General features: G+C 43.6%; 1 long non-coding RNA gene across 1 annotated transcript in view; it reads right to left on the bottom strand.

Annotated features, from left to right (window-relative positions):
• Positions 1-20,225, bottom strand: part of LOC309531454 — a 61,291-nt gene extending 41,066 nt beyond the window's left edge. Inside the window, exon 1 of the long non-coding RNA XR_014219325.1 lies at positions 20,081-20,225. This is a non-coding gene — a long non-coding RNA (uncharacterized lncRNA). The remainder of the gene's footprint in view (positions 1-20,080) is intronic.
• Positions 20,226-23,973: the final 3,748 nt, after the last annotated feature.

Here is a 23,973-nt window from a genome sequence, read left to right as displayed (position 1 = left end):
AGCATTCCAGCCTCCAGGGGGAACCAAAGCGTTGGCAGCTGTGAAGTGCTGGAACTGTGGGAACCAAGGTCATACTCAGAGGTTTTGTCCAAAGACTGGAAATAAACAGAGGAAAAAGCCTGCAGGTGGCCCGAAGCAGAAGGGGGGTGGAAAGCCCGCGCCAGGGAAAAACAAAGCGATGTTTGCTGGCACTGCTTCACCAAAGGCTAAAGGCACGTCTGCTGGCCAGGAGCAGGGGGGCAAGCTGCAAAAGCCCACACCACTGGAAAACAAGGGTTTGCTTGCTGTAAGGACTGCTCCAACAGCCAAAGGCAGCTTTGTTGTTGATTCAGGCTGTACGTGCCACATCTCGAAGGACCGCCACCTCTTTATCTCCTTCAAGCCTCAGGAAGGTGAGATCCACCTGGCTGATGGAAGGACGTTGCAAATTGCAGGAGAAGGGACTGTGAAACTTGCAAGTTTGCACACAACCATCAGCGGTGTACTTTATGTTCCAGGCGCTGCAAGCAATTTGCTGAGTGTCCCACAGCTTACTGGGCGTGGTTTTCAGATTTCCTTCAAGAGGAGCGTCTGTGTCATCAGTAAAGGCAAAGAGGACTATTTGCATGCAAAGTTTATGGATGGTTTATTCCATATAACTTATGAGGACACTGCTGTTGTATCTAATGCTGATTCTTGTTGTGTTGCACAAACTAACAAAGTTCTTCATGCAGGTTGCATTCACGATGCGCATCGAAGGTTTGGTCACCTCTCTTGGAAGGCACTGGCCAAGATGCCAGAGGTGGTTGAGGGTTTGAACATCAAACCCTGTAAATTTCACATGAAATGTGTATCTTGTGCAGAGAACAAGGTGAAGGTTGCTCCAAAAGGCAAGGAGTCTAGCAGGCAGGCTTCCAAACCCTACCAGCTAGTGCATGCGGACCTGGTTGGGCCACTTGCGCCCTCTTTAGGAGGAGCAAGGTACTTCATGATTCTGATTGATTCTTTTTCCAGGTTCATTCATGTGTTTTTGCTCGAACAGAAATCGCAAGCGTTTCCGAAGTTTAAGGCATTCTGTGCTTGGTTGGAAAATGTGCACGGTAAACGTATTTCCTGTTTGTTTACTGATCGGGGCGGGGAGTTTACTTCTCAGCAGTTTGAAGCTTTCCTGACTGAGAAGGGAATCCAGCATGACATGTCAACGCCCAGATCGCCATGGATGAATGGGCTTGCGGAGAGAGCAAATCAAACATTGCTGCAAGGAATCAAAACCTTGTTGCATGATGCCAATCTCCCTGATAAGTTTTGGGGGGAAGCTTTGGGGAATTTGGTTTACAATTTTAATCGCAGATTGTCATCACCCATTGGTTGTACCCCCTATGAGAAGATGTTTGGCAAGAAACCCAACACCAAACACATGAAAATCTTTGGTTCTGACATGTGGGTACGCACCCAACAAACCAACAAGCTTGGGAAGCGTGGGGCACATGGTTTGTTCATGGGGTACGAAAAAGGTGCATACAGGGTATGGATGACTAACTCTAAGTCCATTAAGTTCACAAGGAGTGTTGAGTACAATCCTAAGTGGGGGGGAAATGTGGGAATTTTCCAGAGTTACCCAGAGGAGGATGAAGGTGATGTCAAGCAAGCAGCTAAAGCTGAGGAAGCTGCTGAGGATGATGATGATGAGGACGACGATGATGATGATGATGATCAGAGTTCGGATTCCAGTTCAGTGGGCGGTGCTGCTGCTGGTGTCAGTGACAGTGATGACACAGCAGACTACCAGAGCGCAAAGGCCTCAGTCAGACCATCTGATGCGTCTGACAATGAACTGGAAGAACCACTGTTCACCATTGGTCATTTTTCTCCTAAGAAAGAGGAGATGAGTCCAGAAGACTTGCGTCTAGTACGCAGATCTGAAAGGGCGACCAAAGGCAGACCTCCAAAGAGATATGCTGATGAGTTTGCTAAGACAGCAACTGCTGTTCTTAGTAGCTCAGAGAAGGTGTGGGAACCTTCAAGCTTCAAAGAGGTCCAGGAGTTAACCTCTAAAGATGCTGAGCCTTGGCTTAATGCCATGAAGGCTGAAGTTGATTCCTTGAACAGGAACCAAACTTGGGAACTGGTACCGGTAGTCCCAGGAATGAGACTGGTTGGCAGCAAATGGGTCTTCAAGGCCAAGACAGACCAAAATGGCAAGGTAGTCAGACACAAAGCCAGATTGGTTGCCAGAGGTTTTTCACAGGTACCAGGACAGGATTACCATGAGACCTACTCACCCACAGTCAAATATGAGAGCATTCGGCTGATGCTCAAGATTGCTGCGGAGGAGAAACTGCATGTTTCCCATCATGACATTAATACAGCTTTTTTGTACGGGATTTTGAATGAACAGCTGTTCATGCTTCCACCTGATGGGATGGAGATACAGAAGGGAATGGTCTGTAAACTGCGGAAATCCTTATATGGTCTTAAGCAGAGTGCCAGGTGTTGGAACACAAAACTCACTGAGACATTGCTTTCTCTAGGTTTTCACCAGGGCAAAGCTGATCAATGTGTGTTTGTCAAGGAGGAGGGACAAAACAAACTGTATTGTTTATGTTTTGTTGATGATCTTCTGATGTTTTGGAAGAATCAGGCTTTTTACCAAAGCACCCTAGCTCAGCTGAAGGAGCACTTTGACATGAAGGATCTTGGTGAGGTATCCAACTATCTTTCTCTGCAGGTGGAGAGGGACCAAGCAGGTAATTTTCTGGTACACCAAACACAGAAAATTGCTGATGTGTTAACCAGGTTGAATTTGGTTGATGCAAACCCAGCAGACACACCGATGGTGACAGGTTACCAGGTAGACAGTACTGCTGAAGCGTTTTCTGACACAACACTGTACAGATGCATTCTAGGCAAGCTGAATTTCATTGCCAGATGTTCAAGACCTGACATAGCTGTAAGCTGTAATCTGCTTAGCAGACATGCCAACAATCCTACAGTTCAGGATTGGAAAGCTCTGAAGCGCATAGCCCGCTATTTGAAAGGGACTATGCACTACAGGCTGAGGTTCACCAGTCAAAAGACTGGAGGTCTTGAAATCTTTGCTGATGCAAGTTTTGGAAGTGACACCACAGATGGTACAAGCACTTCTGGAGTATGCTACATGTACAACCACTGCCTGTTTGACTGGTTGTGCAAGAAGCAAACAACAGTAAGCCTAAGTTCCTGTGAAGCAGAACTCAATGCTCTGTCATTTTCACTCATGGATTGTGAATGGTTGATGCAACTGTTTAAGGACATCGGGGTTTCTGTGAAATGTCCTATACAAGTGTATCAAGACAATAGATCTTGTTTGGCTTTGCTGAACTCGGAGAGTTGCAAGCAAAGGACCAAGTACTTGCAGATTAAGCTACATCGTGCAAGAGAGTGTATTCAGAAAGGACTTATTCAGGTGTCCTACATGCCAGGAAATGAAATTCCTGCTGATCTGTTGTCTAAGGTTGTTAACAGAGAACAACTTAAGGTTTATGTACAAAGGTTGCAATTGGGTTGAACCACAGGTACTACAGGTTACACGGAAAGGGGGAGGATGTTGGGATATTTCCGTTCCACCTTAAAAGGGAGCAGGCTTTGTGAGTAACAGAGTCTGCGCATGTCCTGTTCACAGGATGTTTATGTTCTGATGTTTCCTTTCATTTTTCCAGTTGGCCAGAGATGCTGACACAGAACGGTCATGTTTTCTTTTGTTCTGTTCTACGCTAAATAAAGTCTGTAAATTATGCTCTTCTGCGGTGTAAGCTTTTGGCTGTGTTTCTGCTGATAAACAGTGTGCACAAGCCTGGAATGTGGGAATCTATTTCTAAGGCTTCGTGCCGCTAACTGCTGGATCTGCCTGTCTACGGGAGATCGATGGACGCCCAGAACTCCGGCTTGGGCCATGATGGACTATATCTCCCTGGCAGTTTCCCAAAAGGGAGCTCACACAAATAATGTTTCTCTTCCCTCCCTGTGCAACCACCTATGCTCTCTTCCCTGTCTCTATCGTCAGTGTGGGATGGGCAAACCTCTCTAAAGTTACAAAATTTTCCACAGCTTCTGCACGCTGTCTGAAAGGATGTATCTTTTGCTGCAGAGTACTTTTCAAATGGATGGACATTTTAGATAACTGTGATGGAGGTGCTGAATTTTAAGGATAAAAATCCATTTTGACAATCTCTAATTGTTCTAGGAAAAACAAATACAACATTTTGTTTCATGTATATTTCTATGTGGAGTTTTATTTTTATGTGGAGGCTAGATGTATTTTATTTTGTTCTCATTTGATGTGGTCTGCAGATTAGTTCAGTAACTTTCTATTCTACCCAAAAATGGTTGGACTGCCGGGCTTTTTCTGGGCTTTTATTCTGCTTCTGCAGTGACATGAGAGGTGAACTGGCTGCTGTTGTTCTAACCTGTCTGTACCAGGTACCGTATTTTTCGGCCTATAGGACGCACCGGCCCATAGGACGCGCCTAGTTTTCAGGGGGGGAAATCAAGGGGGGAAATATGATTTTCCCCCCCCGCAGCTCTGGGCGCAGTGGACAGGCTGCACGCAGCCTGTGCGCTACTCCAAGACCTTCTCCCTGCTTTTGCGGGAGATGGCGGAATGCCCCCACCTCCCGCAAAAGCCCACAGGAGCCCCGCGTGACTCCTGCGGGCTTTTTGACCAGGAGGGAGAAGGGACTGAAACGGCCAGTCAGTCCCTTCTCCCTCCTCGGGGAAAAGCCCCCAAGAGCGGCGCCCTCTTTAAAGGGTGCGCGGCTCCTGCAGGCTTTTCTAGGAGGTGGGGGAATTCCCCCCCCCCCTTGTAGAAAAGCCAGCAGAAGCTGCGGAGCCCCTTTAAAGAGCGTGAGGCTTTTGCCTGCTTTTGTGGGAGGTGGGGGAATTCCCCCATCTCCCGCAAAAGCCCAAAGGAGGGTTGGAGAGTAGCGGCAAGGCGTCGCGCGCCTTCCCGCTGCCCCCCATCCTCTGGGGCTGGCGATGGGGGAAGGGCTGCTTTCCCCCACCGCCAGCCTCAAAGAGCAGACTCTCCTGGCTTCAGCGGAAGCAACGCGAAGCCTCCGGAGCGCAGGCTTCAGAGGCTTTGCGTTGTTATCGCTGAAGCCAAGGAGTCTGCATTCGCCCCATAAGACGCACACACATTTCCCCTTCATTTTGGGAGGGGAAAAAGTGCGTCTTATAGGGCGAAAAATACGGTAACCATCGGGGCAAGGCTGGTTAACTGCTGCAGCACCATGGACAGCTCTGAGGAAGCGACTTGATCTGACAAAGGCTAGAAGTGAACGAGGCCTTCTAAATCTCTTCCACCTTTCTTAAGCTGCTTTGGACTGAAGACTGTGGCTCTTAAAGGCCCAGCCCCTTTGTCTTCAGGAAAGCCCTTCTTCACCTTTCTGTAAACTCCTGTGCCATAAGGCAGGCATGGTAGCATAGGAAGCCCTGGTCATCTGATAAGGTAGGCTTGGGGAACATCTATGAGGGTTCCAGCTCAAGTTCTATAAGTTTGAGACTACCAGGCTCCATGGGCTCATACCACCAGGCTTCAGCTGTGTTAGCTCTGAAACATCAGCACCAGAAGCTTGGTTTGATTCTCCAGTTGGTGGTGCAGCAGCCCTGGAACTGATTGGCTGCTGCTCCTCCTTCTCCAACTGAGCTCAAGGACATGACACTTCCAGTATTTTGTGAAGATGAAGTTATCTCCTCCATGTCACTTCCAGGTTGTCTTTGCTCCCTTTTATCGCTCTTGATCAACATGCCTTCTCATCTCTGCAGCTTTGCGAAGAGTTAATTCCTCTATTACCTATATGGTTTCCTTCAGCTCTTTGTCTAGAATTCTACATAATATCCAGAGTGACCTTCAAGATGGTCAGTCAGAGAATCAGCTTGTGTAGCACCATGCTTCAGCCAAAAAGAGGTGACCATTCACACAAATCAAGGAAGGCTCCTTGCACCAAAAGGCCTCTCGACATTTTTCAGATCATGCTTATCTAAGCAACTTGATATTCTGTTTATCCTCCTACAGACAACCCGCTGCCTGATCTAACATCTAATATGAGTCTGACACCTAATGCATATCTGGAGTGGAGTAATATATAACTGAGTAATATCCACAGTTACATTATCCTCTTTTGAAATAACAGTTTTAGGGTTTTGATTTCTTTTTCAAAAAGCAAACAAACAGTAAGGCATGTGAAGTAGAGGGTTTAATGTGAACAGTTGATTGAAAGTTAAATGATTTCATTACATGAGCAGAAGCATATGGATCATGCACTGTTCCTTCTGCTTTCAATGGTTTTTGAGACCTCTATTTCTCCTCTGCTATCCAGGAGCCTGTTTATGCAGGAAGATAAATACCAATTGCTAGCAAAAGAGCATAGTTCAGTAGCTAAGCTAGTAGCAGTAAACATCACAAACAAAACTACAAACCACTTCTGACAGTTGCCAAACAATTCCAAATTGGATGATTCACTTTAACTACAAGTCCTGCCTATTCCATTGAGAAGGTTGACACAGAAGCAAGAGGGGTCCACATTCAGTGAACATTATTCAACATTTCATTTGCACTCCTACACCTGCAATTGTTTTTTATGCCAGTTGAGAAGAGAAATGTGTTGATAGTTCCAGTAATAAAGGGTCTAGTCTATGATATGTCTACATAAATCCTTTTGATTTATAATACGTGTTAGACATTGCAAAAGCAAAACACTCACTCTGTTTTCCAGAGAAAGTCCATTAAACATCAATTCTTTATTTTTATCCTGTCTAGAGAAAGCCATGCCAAATTAAATAGAAGGATGGGAACTCCAACATTTGCACTGCATCAAAGCTTAGGATGAATTGCATATAGGTTAGAGAATGCTTCTCATGCGCTACACCAGCCTTCCCCAACTGAATGCCCTCCAGTTGTTTTGGACTACAGTTCCCATCAGCCCCAGCCAGCATAGCCAAAGTTCAGAGGTGTCAGGAGTTGTAGTCCAAAGATCTGGAGGCACCAGGCTGGGGAAGGCAGAACTATACCATCCCAAAGTTCCTAAAGTGGTATGTAGCATAATTGAAACATAACTGAAGATTTGTGAACTTAATGGGATGGCTATGAAGAAGGTAACAAAGTGAAGCAGACTGTGACAATGTCATTGCAAGACCATAACATCAGTGCAATGTTAGAAATTTGTAGTTGGAAGCTCCCTAGAGTGGCTGGGGAAACCCAGCCAGATGGGTGGGTGTGGCGATCACACAGGGTCCCCGGACGTTTGATGGTCTATTGATCCCTGTGCCACCACTATGATCGCTTCCCCGCTGCCACCAACCCGTTTCTCTCGGGTACACACTGAGTCCAGACAGTTGTTAACATTAAACCAAATAAACAAGTTTATTTTATAACCATTAACAAGTTTATGGTTTCAGATACCGTATTTTTTGCTCTATAAGACTCACTTTTTCCCTCCTAAAAAGTAAGGGGAAATGTGTGTGCGTCTTATGGAGCGAATGCAGTCTGTGCAGCTATCACAGAAGCCAGAACAGCAAGAGGGATTGCTGCTTTCACTGAGCAGTGATCCCTCTTACTGTTCTGGCTTCTGAGATTCAGATTTTTTTTTTTCTTGTTTTCCTCCTCCAAAAACTAGGTGCGTCTTGTGGTCTGGTGCGTCTTATAGAGCGAAAAATACGGTAATTTTTCTTGTCAGTTTCTTAACCTTAGTTTCTTTACCGGCCTATACCTTCCTAATACCTTCTAACTGATTAACCCAACTGTTTAACTGACTCCTCTTAACATATTCTCTCACTCTCTCACATCAAACTAGCCCAACCCACAGACTTATCCTCCCTCTCCCTTCTCTAACTCCAGACTGACTTCTTAACAACTCTAACTCTAACTCTAACTCTAACTCTAACTCTAACTCTAACTCCTCCCCTTGGGTTCCTATTGGTTAGGTATTTTACAATTAGTTAACCCTTTCCTTATGAACCCAATATGATGTCACACACCTAGGAGGGCAAACATCACAGTGGGGTATAAATATTACTACTACTACTACTACTACTGCTACTACTTCTCTAGAAAGTATTGCTCGCTTCTCTTTCCATTTTAGATGCTTAACCCTCAATTGCTCCTGTAAGATTTTCTTAACATTTTCCACGTTGTACAAGGGGTACAAATAAACACAGTAGTGGTCAATAATGCGTCCGTTCTTTTCTTATCACTGTTGAAGATCTTTATTTTGTTGCATCACAGATGGATTTATCCATTATCATTGTTGCTATAGTCGTTTTTTTTTCAGCTCAAGCACCAATGCCACAACCTATAAACTATAAATGATCTCATTAGAATGCTGTCTGTTCCAGCATCTTGAATACTGCTGATAGTCATCTGCTCTTTGTGTCTTTAATATTATTTTAATGCTGTGTTTTACAAATGCTGCTCTGTATAAGGAAAGGTGGGGTACAATAAAAACACGATGATGATGACTGAAGAAGATGAAGAAGGCTGTACTCATAGGAGCCAACTCCTAACCTACTCAATAAAATATTTGAGGGGGGTGTCCCCCCAAAGTTGATGGGCATTGCCATTCAGATGTTGAGTGTGCACTGTCTTGTGATCAATTATTGGGGTGGGGCTTACCTGGGTCCCCCAATATTTTATTCAAGTTGGCACCCTTGCTTGAAATATATGGCTTAATAATAATGAGAGGATATTTTAGCAAAGTGCTTTTCCCTCTTTGTTGAGCAACTACAGGCTGCCTACAGATATTTCAGACTAAACCAGGTGAAAGAGTACGTTATCCAAGCAGATTTGAGTCCCAGAAGTTCTATTTTAAGAAATTGGCAATGGTCTCCCAAAATACAGACTTTGTGAATGACAAATAGTAATTATAAGACTTTTTTAAAAAGTAACATCTGTATCTCATATATTTTTTCCTCTCTAAGAGATCATCATTCCTTACCACTCTCTCACTATAAAGAATTAATGCTTAGCTGTAGAAATCAACACATTTCCCCCCCTCACGGGCCATTTCCCCTGATAGATGCTTGCTTGACAACTTTGGGGAAAAGCCATTGTACTCCATATTTCTAATGTATGTTTTCACTTTGCTCTAATAAATCTGAGCAATCTCAGAAGGCCAGTAAAAAGCCTGAAGGCATCATTTTACAGTATGTAATGAAGACAAAGTCTTGCTGGAATAAACCTGGATTGTATAATAAGAAAATTAGGTTTATTGTGTATCTGAGAATCATTATTTATCCATCCGGCTAGCTGGGCAGAAACCAAGTCTCATCAATTGCCTGTATTGTGGCTATCAATATATTTATAGCTATATTGGATACAGTGTGTGCTTAGGCTTATAAAATATCCCATCAAAGTCTTCTACTAATAAAATAAAAGGAAACACTGCAAATGTTCATAAACAGGTGGAAACTTCTGCTTCATCTTCTATAGAGAAATTAAATTGACTCCCACCTCCCCTTCGAAAATTGCTGGAGCATCTCTGAAAAGCTCTGTAAGGCGGTAGAACATAGGGGGGGGCTCAAGTTCACCAGATGCTGTTGGAGTCCAGCTCCCATCAGCCCCAGCCAGTATGGCCAGCGGGCATGAATGATGGGAGCTGTGTCCAACATTTTGCAGACTACAGGTTCCCTCTCCCTTCTCTTCCACTTGACGGAGCTTTCCCACTTTTAAGAAACTCAGATTTTATACTTTCTCTCTTTTTTAACATCCTTCCTGCCTGTTTGCACTTCTTTTGCCAAAACTGGCATTCCTTTTCATTCTCTTCATTTGGACAATGATTCAATTTTTTGAAGCAAGTATTCTTGCCTCTAATAGAACCTTTCCTGACCCAACTGAGCTTCTAATATTGTGTTTTTAAACAACTCCCTAGCATTTTTGAATGGGTTGACCTGCTTTGCTTTGCCTTTCAACTTCATTTTTACCCATCTCCTCATTTGGGGGAAGTGTCCTTTTTGAAAAAATCAAATGTGAGCATGTTGGATTTTCTTCACAATTGGCCATTTGAATGTATATTTAATTTAATAGCACTACGGTCACTGTTCCCAATTGGCTTGACAACATTTACATCGCACCCTAGGTCCTGGGCACCATTCAAGAATATGCCCAAAGTCACTATCCCTCCTTTTGGTTCCATGACCAACTGTTCTAGGGCGCAGTCATTTAGAGTGTCTAGAAATGTTACCTCTTTCTCATGACTGGAACACTTGTGTAGCCAGTTCATGTGAAGGTAACAGTCAATCGGGGTGCAAAGCTGTAAGAATCATAGAATTGTAGAAGTGGGAAAGACCCCAACACTCATATTGTCCAATCTCCTGCAATGCAGAAATCATAGCTAATGGGTCCCTGACAGATGGCCACCCAACCTCCCAGATGGTGAGGGTAAGGCACCCCACACATAACTAAAAGAACTCTAATAGTACTTCTTACTTTCAACAGCTGAACACAGGCAATGAAAGTGAGCTTGAGGTTTCCATTCTAGCAAACTGAATTTAACTTTGCTGTGCTTTTAGTCCATTTTGTAATGCAAGTGCTTTGTCTCCTGTAGAGGAGCTCATCCTTCACATACCGTAGCCAATTCATTCCAAAACTGAATGAGACAGTGTGCAATCTGGATGATAAAAGGAGCAGTTATCCTGCCACCATATATCACTTTCTTGTTTTGAATTTCACAAAGAAGTTCACAGCAAAAGCATTGCATGCTCCACATTTCAATTCTTTTTCAACAGCATTCCATTTAAAGTTAAGACTTTATGGAGAGCTAGGTGTCAGTTTTCCCCATTTTGGAAGATTTTCAGAGGAGTCCAGTTTCAAAGGATGCTAGGGAATCCAATCTTCCGAAAATCCAACCAGTCATGCAAGGGTTTAATTATATGGAAATTAGATTCTGTGGTGATGTGCAATTTTAATCATATTTTAAGAAGAAGAAGAAGAAGAAGAAGAAGAAGAAGAAGAAGAAGAAGAAGAAGAAGAAGAAAGTCACCTATAGCACCCATCTCAAGCCATATGTGCAATGAAAGTGTAATCATAATAAATCACCATGTACATGGAGCACTAATAGGTGGCATGTCTTCCATCTCATTCCTGATTATGCTATTATGCCTGAAGTACTTGACATTTAATCCACTAACCTGGAGAACTGAAATACTCAAAGTTTAAAGCTATATATTCCAAAGTCTCTCATTACTGCTCTCTTTTTTGTAATCAAATAGCTATAATATTTTTGTGGTACTATGTAAAGGCCAGGTCACATCCTAGGTATAAAGCTCATCTAGGAGAATTACTGAGACCTCTGCCCTACTTGTGAGACCTCCTACAAGTGAAAGGCAGCCCTGTGACTTTCTGGTTTTTTATATAGTTAATTTGAGGATTTTTCAGTTACAAAAGACCAATACGTTCTTCAACATTTCATTAACCACATATTTCAAATATAACCACCAATTGCATTGTCTCTTTTCAGTTCCCAAAGATCAGATTAAGGTCCAATAGACAATTTGTATTGCATTCCTCAGCATCCCTTAAATTCAGTTTTAATAATAATTTAAATGCTTGACAGAATCAGAATATAAAAATAGGATTGAGACAAATAAACCTTTTATACACATTTTAGAGTTGTTTAGAGTTAACGTGTTAAAAATGGGACTTCTTTCCCCCAAGAAATTAGGGTGCAAACCAGTCCTAATTAGATAGATTTTTTTTTCCATTTTAAAGTAATGCTATACTTCGTTAAACTACCCCTTGATACAAGGTGTTTGGGGGTATTTCCATTGTGAAATAGCTCTTAATAAATAAATGCCCATAGTGAAACCCAGAGGGCTACATTCAGTCCAGAGGCCTGAATTCCCTGACTGGAATTGTCTGTAAATGAAATAGTACATTAGAAAGATCGACCATTTTCAATTCATGTGTTCTTATAAGGCATGATAATTTTTCCAGTGCATTTGAATCCAATGCACCTAATGGATTTGATATAGTAAATTAAACCCACGTATAACCAGAATGGGTCTGAATAGTTTCTCATTCATTCTCAATTATATTTATTAGTAAGATCTCCAGTTTTGCATCATTAACTTTAAGCACAGACACCTCTCTGCATTGGGCCAATGATCTATGAATCACTAAGAAGAAGGACGAGGTCATATGAAATATGAAATATGGCTTTCATATTTCTCTGGTTACACCTATAGGAAGCTAGACATCTAAACAGTGTTAGTAATAGATATGAACTACTTAAGCTGATGTTGGTCCTGATGGCACCCAAGCTTTATGATGGATAATAATTTTTATCTAAAGGGTTGCTCCTTAGAGCACAATTATGGGAGAACTTATCTCAAACGTATCAAGCCAAAAGCCTGAAATTTATGCATGAACAGCAAACAGAAAGCAAACGGAAATATATCCTACTGTCATGTTCCAACCAATACAGAACAGGAATGTCACAAGTCTGGACATTATCCCTGGGTAATAATGCCGATACAGACCTGAAGGACATGAGGGTCAGAGCTCACCCAACTTCTGGGGATCTGAAGCCTCATTTGGGATGGAGCCTATGATGAAGTCCAGCACAGAAGAAGCCTCCTGTCCAGAGTTTGCAGGGCAGCAGTTGAAGAAGGAGCAAAAAGGGTTTTCTTGTGTGTGTGTGTTTCTTTGTGGCTGATTAGCTGTTTTCCCTGTGTAAAGGTCAGAGGGGGCAGGGTTTCTGTTGAGGCAGGGGATTAGCTGTGGGAGGAGCTTATCAGAGTTTGTAGGGCAGCAGTTGAAGAAGGAGCAAAAAGGGGTTTCTTGTGTGTGTGTGTGTGTGTGTGTTTCTTGGTGGCTGATTAGCTGTTTTCCCTGTGTAAAGGTCAGAGGGGGCAGGGTTTCTGTTGAGGCAGGGGATTAGCTGTGGGAGGAGCTTATCAGAGTTTGTAGGGCAGCAGTTGAAGAAGGAGCAAAAAGGGGTTTCTTGTGTGTGTGTGTTTCTTGGTGGCTGATTAGCTGTTTTCCTTGTGTAAAGGTCAGAGGGGGCAGGGTTTCTGTTGAGGCAGGGGATTAGCTGTGGGAGGAGCTTATCAGAGTTTGCAGGGCATCAGTTGAAGAAGGAGCAAAAGGGGTTTTCTTGTGTGTGTGTGTTTCTTGGTGGCTGATTAGCTGTTTTCCCTGTGTAAAGGTCAGAGGGGGCAGGGTTTCTGTTGAGGCAGGGGATTAGCTGTGGGAGGAGCTTATCAGAGTTTGCAGGGCAGCGGCGCGCGCAGTTAGATCCATCTTTTAGATTTAGGGGAGCTAGTCTCAAACGTTTGTTGGGGGAGATCTAGGTGTTTTTTTTTTGTGTTATTTGTCCTGTCTTCAAGCTTTTTATGATGGAGGACCTCTGTAGCCAACCCCAACGACACGATCTCAAGATGGAAGGGGAGGGAACAGCTGCAGTCGCCTGCGATTCCTGCGCAATGTTTGCCATCTTGCCAAAGGTTGCAGGCAGCTTTACCTGCAGCAATTGCATGTTGATTGCCCTCTTAAAAGACAAAGTCCAGCAACTGGAGGAACGTGTAGCTACGCTCCAAAGAATTAGAGAGCTGGAGCTCTTCTTGGAAGCAACAGAGCACACCGTCTCCACCAAGGAGGAGACAGGGGACTCCCCTGAGAAGGAGTCTAGTTCACCAACACAGGAGCCAGATATATGGAGAAACGTGACTCAAAGAAGTAGGAGGCCCAGGGTCCACTCTGATTGCTTAGAAATACACAATCGCTTTGAGGTCCTCTCCCCTAGCATGGAAGACGAAGAGCAGACTCCATTTGAGGGTCTCTCCCTCATTACAGTCGATCAGGTATATGAAGACGAGCAGCAAAGTCAGTCCTCAGGGAATGTGCAGGCGACCTTGGAACGGACAGCTCACGGAAGAACCCCAACCAAACCCAAGAGGAGGCGTGTAGTGGTGATAGGGGATTCCCTACTGAGGGGAACAGAAGCAGTGATCTGTGGGCCTGACAAGATGTCTCGGGAAGTGTGCTGTCTCCCCGGGGCTAAGATCCAAGATGTAACTGAACGACTGCAAGGAATCATAAAACCCACTGACAAATACCCCTTCCTCTTGGTTCATGTGGGAACCAATGACACTGCAAGCAATAGCCTCCAGAAGATCAAAAGAGACTACGAGGCTCTCGGCAGGAAATTGAAGCAACTAAATGCACAAATTGTCATCTCATCTGTCCTCCCAGTTGAACGACGTGGCCCAGGGAGAGAGGGGAAAATAGTGGAAGTGAACAGCTGGCTTCGCAAATGGTGTAAACAGGAACGGTTTGGATTCTTAGATCACGGACTGCAGTTTCTTGAAGATGGACTTCTGGCAAGTGATGGGCTGCACCTCACAACGGTTGGGAGAAATGTTTTTGCCAAAAATCTCAGAAACCTCATCAGGAGGGCTTTAAACTGACTAATGTGGGGGAGGGAGACAGTGCTCCTGAAGGTAGGAGTCTATCAATTAATGAAGATGATCATCCAAATGTCATAGACCAAATGGAGCAAACAGCACGCGGACCTAGTGGTGGGAGGAAAAAATCCTTAAATAAGAGACACGGGGGAATGATTAATGGTCTTCAATGTCTGTACACTAATGCGCAAAGCATGGGAAATAAACAAGATGAGCTTGAGCTCTTGGTACAGCAAACTAAATATGACATAATAGGCATCACTGAAACCTGGTGGGATAAGTCCCACGATTGGAATGTAATAATGGGGGGATACAATCTATTTCAGAGAAACAGACCAGACAAGAAAGGAGGAGGAGTGGCGTTATATGTCAGGGATGTGTATACCTGTGAAGAGATCCAAGATTTAGATCCTCAAAGCCAAAGTGAGAGCATTTGGGTCAAAATTAAGGGAGAGAAGAATAACAGAGACCTCATTGTGGGAGTTTACTATAGATCCCCAAGCCAAACGGAGGACATAGATGATGCCTTCCTGGAACAGATGGCCAAGCATGCAAAAGGAAGGGAGATAGTAGTAATGGGGAACTTCAATTACCCGGATATTTGTTGGACGTCAAACTCAGCCAAGAGCATAAGGTCAAACAGATTCCTCACTGGCCTTGCAGACAACTTCATTGTCCAGAAAGTGGGAGAAGCAACAAGAGGAACAGCCATTTTAGATCTGGTCCTAACCAATGTTGATGACCTGGTTAGTGGGGTAGAAGTGGAAGGATCATTAGGCGCGAGTGATCATGCTCTTCTGAAGTTTACTATACAGCGGAAAGGAGCAGCCAAGCATACTAGGACTCAATTTCTTGACTTTAAGAAAGCCGACTTCATAAAACTTAGGGAAGTGCTGGGTGAGATCCCATGGACAACAATACTAAAAGGAAAGGGAGTTCATGATGGCTGGGAGTTTGTTAAGAGGGAGATACTACAAGCACAACGTCAGGCAATACCAATGAGACGGAAACATGGAAGGTGCCTAAAGAAGCCAGCGTGGCTATCTAAAGAACTTTTAACTGAATTAAGATTAAAAAAGGATGTGTACAAAAAATGGAAAAGGGGGGAAACCACCAAAGAGGAATTCAAACAAATAGCCAGCACGTGTAGACACAAAGTCAGAAAAGCTAAAGCACAGAATGAACTCAGGCTTGCTAGAGAGGTTAAAAGCAACAAAAAAGGCTTTTATGGGTATGTTCGTAGCAAAAGGAAGAACAAAGAAACAATGGGGTCACTCAGAGGAGAAGATGGTGAAATGCAAACAGGGGACACAGAAAGGGCTGAACTCCTCAATGCCTTCTTTGCCTCAGTCTTCTCCGATAAAGAAAACAATGCCCGACCTGAAGAATTTGGAGCAAATGATTCAGCAAAGGAAACACAGCCCAGAATAACTAAGGAGATAGTATAAGAATATTTGGCTAGTTTAGATGTATTCAAGTCTCCAGGGCCAGATGAACTGCATCCAAGAGTATTAAAAGAACTGGCAGATGTGATCTCAGAACCACTGGCAGTCATCTTTGAGAATTCCTGGAGAACAGGCGAAGTCCCGGCAGACTGGAGGAGGGCAAATGTTGTCCCTATTTTCAAAAAGGGGAAAAGAGAGGACCCAAATAATTACCGCCCAGTCAGTCTGACATCAATACCAGGGAAGATTCTGGAGCAGATCATTAAGCAAACAGTCTGTGAGCACCTGGAAAGGAATGCTGTGCTCACCAAAAGTCAGCATGGATTTCTGAAAAATAAGTCATGTCAGACTAACCTGATCTCGTTTTTTGACAGAATTACAAGCCTGGTAGATGAAGGGAACGCAGTGGATGTAGCCTACCTTGATTTCAGCAAGGCATTTGACAAGGTGCCCCATGATATTCTTGTAAAGAAGCTGGTAAAATGCGGTCTTGACTATGCTACCACTCAGTGGATTTGTAACTGGCTGACTGACCGAACCCAAAGGGTGCTCATCAATGGTTCCTCTTCATCCTGGAGAAGAGTGACTAGTGGGGTGCCACAGGGTTCTGTCTTGGGCCCGGTCTTATTCAACATCTTTATCAACGACTTGGATGATGGACTCAAGGGCATCCTGATCAAATTTGCAGATGACACCAAACTGGGAGGGGTGGCTAACACCCCAGAGGACAGGATCACACTTCAAAACGACCTTGACAGATTAGAGAACTGGGCAAAAATAAACAAGATGAATTTTAACAGGGAGAAATGTAAAGTATTGCACTTGGGCAAAAAAAATGAGAGGCACAAATACAAGATGGGTGACACCTGGCTTGAGAGCAGTACATGTGAAAAGGATCTAGGAGTCTTGGTTGACCACAAACTTGACATGAGCCAACAGTGTGACGCGGCAGCTAAAAAAGCCAATGCAATTCTGGGCTGCATCAATAGGAGTATAGCATCTAGATCAAGGGAAGTAATAGTGCCACTGTATTCTGCTCTGGTCAGACCACACCTGGAGTACTGTGTCCAGTTCTGGGCACCACAATTCAAGAAGGACACTGACAAACTGGAACGTGTCCAGAGGAGGGCAACCAAAATGGTCAAAGGCCTGGAAACGATGCCTTATGAGGAACGGCTAAGGGAGCTGGGCATGTTTAGCCTGGAGAAGAGGAGGTTAAGGGGTGATATGATAGCCATGTTCAAATATATAAAAGGATATCACATAGAGGAGGGAGAAAGGTTGTTTTCTGCTGCTCCGGAGAAGCGGACACGGAGCAATGGATCCAAACTACAAGAAAGAAGATTCCACCTAAACATTAGGAAGAACTTCCTGACAGTAAGAGCTGTTCGACAGTGGAATTTGCTGCCAAGGAGTGTGGTGGAGTCTCCTACTTTGGAGGTCTTTAAGCAGAGGCTTGACAACCATATGTCAGGAGTGCTCTGATGGTGTTTCCTGCTTGGCAGGGGGTTGGACTCGATGGCCCTTGTGGTCTCTTCCAACTCTATGATTCTATGATTCTATGATTCAATAGGAACCAACAACCCAGACCTCTCAGAGTCAGCCCAAGCCAACCAAGCAGATCAGCTTGAGACAGCCAAAGAACTGCCTCACCAATCACTGAAGATTCCTTGACTGAGTAGCAGGCATATCAAGAGAATACAAAATGCCAGGGTGAATAGACCCTAAGCCAGAGCATCCAGCTCTCATTAAAGGGAAATAGACCTAGGCAGTTTTTGACACTTGCCTCACTACCTAGGGTTCAGATCTGCTCAGGGAGTTGTCAGAATAATTTTCCCCCTAGAAGCAACCTGCAGTTCTTGCATCTGGCTGGCTCCCTGCCTTGCCTCAGCTTTAGGACTTCTGCTACCTGTAACCCACATCTTTTTATTTGAGGCACTGCTGCCTGCTGCCTCCAGTTCACCCCATTCTAACGCCACCCAGACCCTTAGGACTCTTCCTTGACCAATGGGCTTCAACAAACCCTGACAGAACAGCCAAGTTTTTTAACCAGCTCAATGAAATTTGTTTGGCAAAACCCAATTTGGGGGGTGGTGGTTAAATTAGGTTTATGGAGCAAAACCCACCAGGGGGACAGAAATTTCATTTGCAAACCTGAGTTCCACACCAGCACAAACTTCACTGTAAAGTGTCAGTTTAAAATTTGAGTTTCAATTGATTTTTGTATTCTAAGCATCTGATTTACAACTCTTTTTTTGTTTTTAAATCATTTTGGGTTTTGGTCGTTTCCTCCTATGTGTGAGGCGTGTAAATGAAGAAGGCGCTCTCATTATACACAATATTCATGTAAAGGACACACATTTGCCCTTCTACACCAGTAATTTATGCATTGGGTGCCACAATCTTGAAGCAGAGGGTAGCCACATAGAAATAAAATAAGAGGACAGGCTCTTAGGATCAATGAATTACTCCATCCCCGCTCATTTATTAACTTTATGAAGGCTGGATTGTCTGCAATGAATTGCAAGCATGTCAAGAGCTCAAACATAATACTTGTGTATAGTCCAGGAGAAAAGAGAAAACTCTTTTTGTTGTTCAGGAGAAGAACCCTCCATTTTCTGAGCTTGGTAAAGGTCACAAACAGTACCTTGAATGGGATCTGGATTCAAATCAGGAGGCAATGAAATAGATGCAACATTACATTGACTGCCAGCAGTCTTGAGTGCTGCACATTGTATCAAGAGTAAGTTTATGGACAAGTTTCTAAGTCAGCCAAAAATGCATCATGCTACAAAAGCTTTCCAAGTCCCAAATAATTTATGGCTATATGGATGCTTTGATTTGGATCCAGAAACCAGCTGGTATTCAATAAGCTGTTTAACAACTGGTGAGATATATTCAGTAGAACTGTCCCACTGAGTTATCTTCTTGCTGCATTTGGTTCTAATGGAAGCTTCCATGAATCTTCAAAGGCAGCTCCCTCCCCCCCCCCATACCTTGCAGTAGTTTAGCCTAGAGGCAGTTTAGTCCTGTATACCAAAAAAGACAGACCAGTAATGCATGCTGACCATATCCTCTCATTTTAGGTGAATGTACTGCCTCCTACACTGTTCCCTGTGCTATTTTCCTTTTCCTTTGCCATCACAGGCTCTGACTCATCTGCTTACACTGCTGTTGAATCTACAGTGGCAGTGGCTAGTTATCTGATTTTTGTCAATGCCGTCACAACATTATGTCTGATACGAATAGGGGATAAATTATTTCTATTTGCATACCTGTTCTGGAAGTGCAAATTAAAGCGCAAACTATAATGTTGCTATCTCTCAAAGTTCACATTTCTCCAAATTCTGCAGTGCATTTGCCAACCAAATAATAATAATAATATACAAAGTATACACATTAGGTAAAGTGTGTACATAATGCATGCATTAGTGAAAATAATATATGGGGGGAAAGGATTATATTAGAGGAAGTTGCTTGCCAAAAATGTGTATATTAAGAGAAACCTGTGTACACATAGAGGGTGGGAGTTCCTTTGAGCCTGGGTAAATACTTCAGCCTGAAGTTATTAGGATATCTTCTGATGTTCAGATTTAATACCCCAACAAAGTTTTTACATGGGGCTCAATAGATACTATGTGATCCCACTTTCCAGCAACCATGTGAGGTTTTCATGCATAGTAAGAGTTTCCACTCTCTCCTAGTCGTGCTTTAGAGAAGTTGCTCTCAGTCTGCATCAGTCAGTGCCAGCTGGCAGCATCCTGTGCTCTCCACACAGCTTTCCCAGCAACATCTTTAAATCCCTGTTCACTGCATCTCTGGCACATCACGTTCATCTGCTTCTGCCTCCTGTCCTGCTGTCTGAGAGACCAGGCCTCCCCGGGCTCTTTCTCCAAGCTGTGCATTTCCCTGCTTCACCTTTGATCATGGAAAAGCTGCACTGGAAATGAATTAGGAATGCATAGGCCAGGCTGCTAAGGAAGAGACCAGTCTTGGAGGAATTTTTCAACATCATGTATTCAGGATGATATCTTCTCATGGTGGTATTGGGATGGTTATTATAATTACTATGTTTCTTAAATTTGTATACCACCCTATACTCACAGGTCTCGGGGCCGTTCACAAGATGCATGTTGATAAGTTGTTAAAGTTACATTTAATGCACATCAAATGCTGATTTTGAATGCATAGCATTTAAAATGCTGTAAAGGGAAGTTGACCTTAGCCAAGAGGTTCCACTCTGGCAAAAGCGTCAGAGGGGGCTCGTGTTTTTCCATTTCAGTGAGATAAGTTGCCTGATGATTCAGCACCAGAAAGAGGGGCTGCAGAGCTCTCACAATGGAAAGATGAGACCTGTGAAGCCAATTTGTGTGCTAGAGGGACCAGAAAGAGGGAGGTTTATTTAACCACTTAAAGAACTGAAGCCCATTGCTTGCCTGTAATGCATCAACTTGTTATTTTGTAACATTTATCTTATTATAACTAATATTGAAGACTTTTCTGCAGTACAGATTTATTTTGCCTTTTACGCAATGCTGAATGAGGCAGAATGGGTCATGGGGCTGAGTAACTCCAGGCTGCTCCAAGCTTTCAAACTGTGACACCTGCCATGTGTTCTGCAACAGACAAGGTGTTCCAGTTTTGTTGCACTATAGCACAAGTGTGTCCCTCCAGACACTGAGGAAGCAATGAGGATCAACTAGTAAAGTGGAATGATGTGTGGACAGTCTAATATAAACCCACCACCAAGGCACTGTTATGGTATCAACAATATGGCACAGAATGCACCCACACAAAAAGGAACCCAGTCTGGTAGGGCCCAAAGAATCAAACATGAAACGATTGTAAGATGTTTTTGGCTCAGCCCTAGTTTTCAGATCTTGGGATTAGGAAAACCATAAGAAACAAATATGTAGGTTCTCTGACCTAAGAAGAAGTAAACATCTAATCCCCTTAATCTATTTATCTCTTCCAAACATTCTGCACAGCAGCTCTGTTTGTCATGGTGGAGCATGGTCGTGACCAGTAGACAAATATTCTGAAACAGATCATTTCTTCCAAATCCCCAATCTAATAAAGACAGGGCTTCACAGTACCAGTGTGGCTTACTCAAGTGTTTTACAGGTCATGATACCCTTCCCAGCACTAGCTAAATTGTCAAGCAAAGTAAGTGTTGCCTCAAGGCAGGAAATTGTTTATTAGTGATTGACCTGAGTTGTGGGTGTTGGTGACTCTTTTTACAAGTTTCATTCTGAACTAGCTGCCTCTGTGTTTTAACTGTTAAAGCCACAGCAGGGTTTTTTGGTTTTCATTTTTGTTTTTAAATTGTCCTTCCCTCCCCTACTGAGATCCTGATGGGGAGGATCTCACACTCTGTTTAGGGTGCAGGGGAATCCCATTGTTGCCAATAAGATTTTTTTTCTATCACGAATTGTAGCACATGACAAATGTTGGCAGGATAATAGCTAAAGAGAGGAGGGTTAAACCTCCCCTCCCCACATGCTATATGATTACAGTGGTACCTCAGGTTAAGTACTTAATCCGTTCTGGAGGTCCGTTCTTAACCTGAAACTGTTCTTAACCTGAAGACCACTTTAGCTAATGGGGCCTCCTGCTGCTGCCGCGCCACTGCTGCATGATTTCTGTTCTCATCCTGAAGCAAAGTTCTTAACCCGAGGTAAAATTTCTGGGTTAGCGGAGTCTGTAACCTGAAACATATGTAACCTGAAGCATATGTAACCCGAGGTACCACTGTATATAACATGATGTTGGCTGTTGGTATCTGTCTGTCTCAAGAGACAATGGAGTGCACCTCGGGTGAAGTCAAACTGCTGCATTAACAGCACTGAACTGACCTCCATGAGGTGCTAGCCTGGGCAGTGTGCATGGAGGTCCTGGGCTTCCCAGACAACAAGACCCCCCTCTTGGCCTCACTTATGTGTTCCAAAGGAAAGCAGAGCAATATTTTTGGCACCAGCTTGGCTGCAAGACAGGACACCATCCAACCTTTATAGGAACGCCACTCTGGATTTGTGTAGAGCAGGGATGTCGAACAGGTTGATCGGGATCTCATGGTCGATCCCATGGAGGTTCCGGTTGATCGCGGTCTCCTTTTCCTTTGCAGTGGCATAAGAGCTTTCGGCCTCGCCCCATCCACACATGATCACTAGAATGGGAAACGGAATTTTCATTGTGAGGCTGTTTCTTCTCTTAGCGATTTTTTTGGTGAGCAACTTCTTCCCTTTGCCCCTTTCTCCTTTACTAAATTTCCACACATTTCTTTTAAAAAAGCTCAACAACTTTGACCTGAACTCTTGGGAGTTGGACATCCCTGGCATAGAGTTTGCTTCTTAGCCTTTTCTTCTCCTGTATATCTCCCACAAGGCAGGGGAGGTTTAGGATCAGAGTTTTCCTTCTCCTAGTTGGCCTCCCTTCCCAGGCTGACAACCTTCTGCCCCTCACTTCTACAGCACATGCAGAAACTTCTTGACCATTGGACCCACTATTGGTCTTTTCTGCTCAATCTGCCGAAGCCTGTCTTCACATACAGTGGAAGACCCTTACTCACCAAGGATTTGAGACCCATCGGCTACCCTCACCTGGTTTAGCCAGCCAGCTGAAGCCATTTCCCTTTTAGCCCAGAAGAAACACTATCCCTCAAAAAATTTTGCTGTTGTCAATATCAGTAGTTCAACTCTTCAAAATAAAGCCTGATAAACTAACAAGCACTTTATTTAGTATTCTTGGAAACCACTGATGTAAACTTTTGCTTCTGGCTCCTGCTGGTGCTGCCTTTTTTCGACAGCTGCACATGGCGACTGCCTCACTCAGTAAGCTCTCTTCCGCTCTACATTGTACCACCAATTTTCTGAATGTGATTGCTGTTGTTGGTTTCACTGATGTGGTGAAAATTGTAGAATTAGCATCAGGAGTTAGCCTTCTTTCGTCAGATGTCTCTCATGAATGAAAATCCATTTCCCCCACCAGGTCAACTAAGCTTATGAACAAGCTCTTACTGAGCACTTATGACTGTCTCTGCAGAACTGGCACTGACAGGGCTAAGAGAGTTCCAGCCCACATCTACTTCTATTCAATTATCTCCCTCATAGGCCTGACTTCTGTCTCCCTGTTGCGTGTGGAACAAAAGTATCCAGAAAAATGAACTGGTCTCTACTTGCAACCTGCAATAGCCCCAGAAAACATCTGCAAAACATCACCAGAAAACTGTATCTATGTGAGAGTGATATTTAAACAACCCCTGCCAGCCTTTTTCTACCTGTTGCTAGTCAGAAATAGCTTTAGATCCCCAGGCACAACTTTCTTATCTGTGCTTCCAGAGAACTGTTGTTTGGCAAAATAGGATTGAGACAGGGCGGGGGATGGATGTTATCATATGAGCATGCTAAGCAGGCTCAGGAACTGACTGTACGCACCTTCTTATCTGAAGTTGTTGAGTCATCTTGATCAGCAATGAAAAGAGAAAACATCAATTTTCTGCTGCTGTATTTTCAGCTGAACAGACAATAGCATGTTCAAAATGGCTGTTTTGCTTCACTTGAATTTAGATGTCGTCCTACAATTTTGCTGTTGGCATGGCCACTAACAGCCATTTTGGGTCGTCCAAAAATGGAGCAGCAGAGAGGGCAAATTGATCATTCTTCAAGTGAGAAGCAGGAAGGAGGGGAGGCCCTTGTTTATCACCTCAAGCTGTTTGCCTTCCATGCCTTGCCTTCCATTTTCTCCACAGTGTGAATTAGCAGCAAATTTTGCCAGACATGTTATTTTTCTTTTTGCAGATGAAAACCCTTCTGTATAGATTTATTGGGGGGGGGTTGTTTACCTGTTATATATGTGTTTTTCCATGAACAGCTTCTTTTTTTAAGCCCTTGTTGATAGAATGAAGGTTCTGGGTTAGTTTGAACAAAGAGCTTGCACAGTCATTGGATGCAATCCAGACTATTTAAGTACAATTGATTTCAGTCATGGGAGAACAATAAGGGCATTCTTAACTTTCTGCGGCTGAAATCAATAGGACTCTCAATGTGTTCTAATTGTGACTGTGCATCACACATATTATGCTTTTCTAGTACTTGATTTCCAGGTGGGAATAATT

The sequence above is a fragment of the Podarcis vaucheri genome, assembly GCF_965113315.1.
Source record: "Podarcis vaucheri genome assembly, chromosome: 4".
Lineage (NCBI taxonomy): Eukaryota > Metazoa > Chordata > Lepidosauria > Squamata > Lacertidae > Podarcis > Podarcis vaucheri.
The sequence above is the reverse complement of the archived record's forward strand: the minus strand, read 5'-3'. Positions and strand labels throughout refer to the sequence as shown.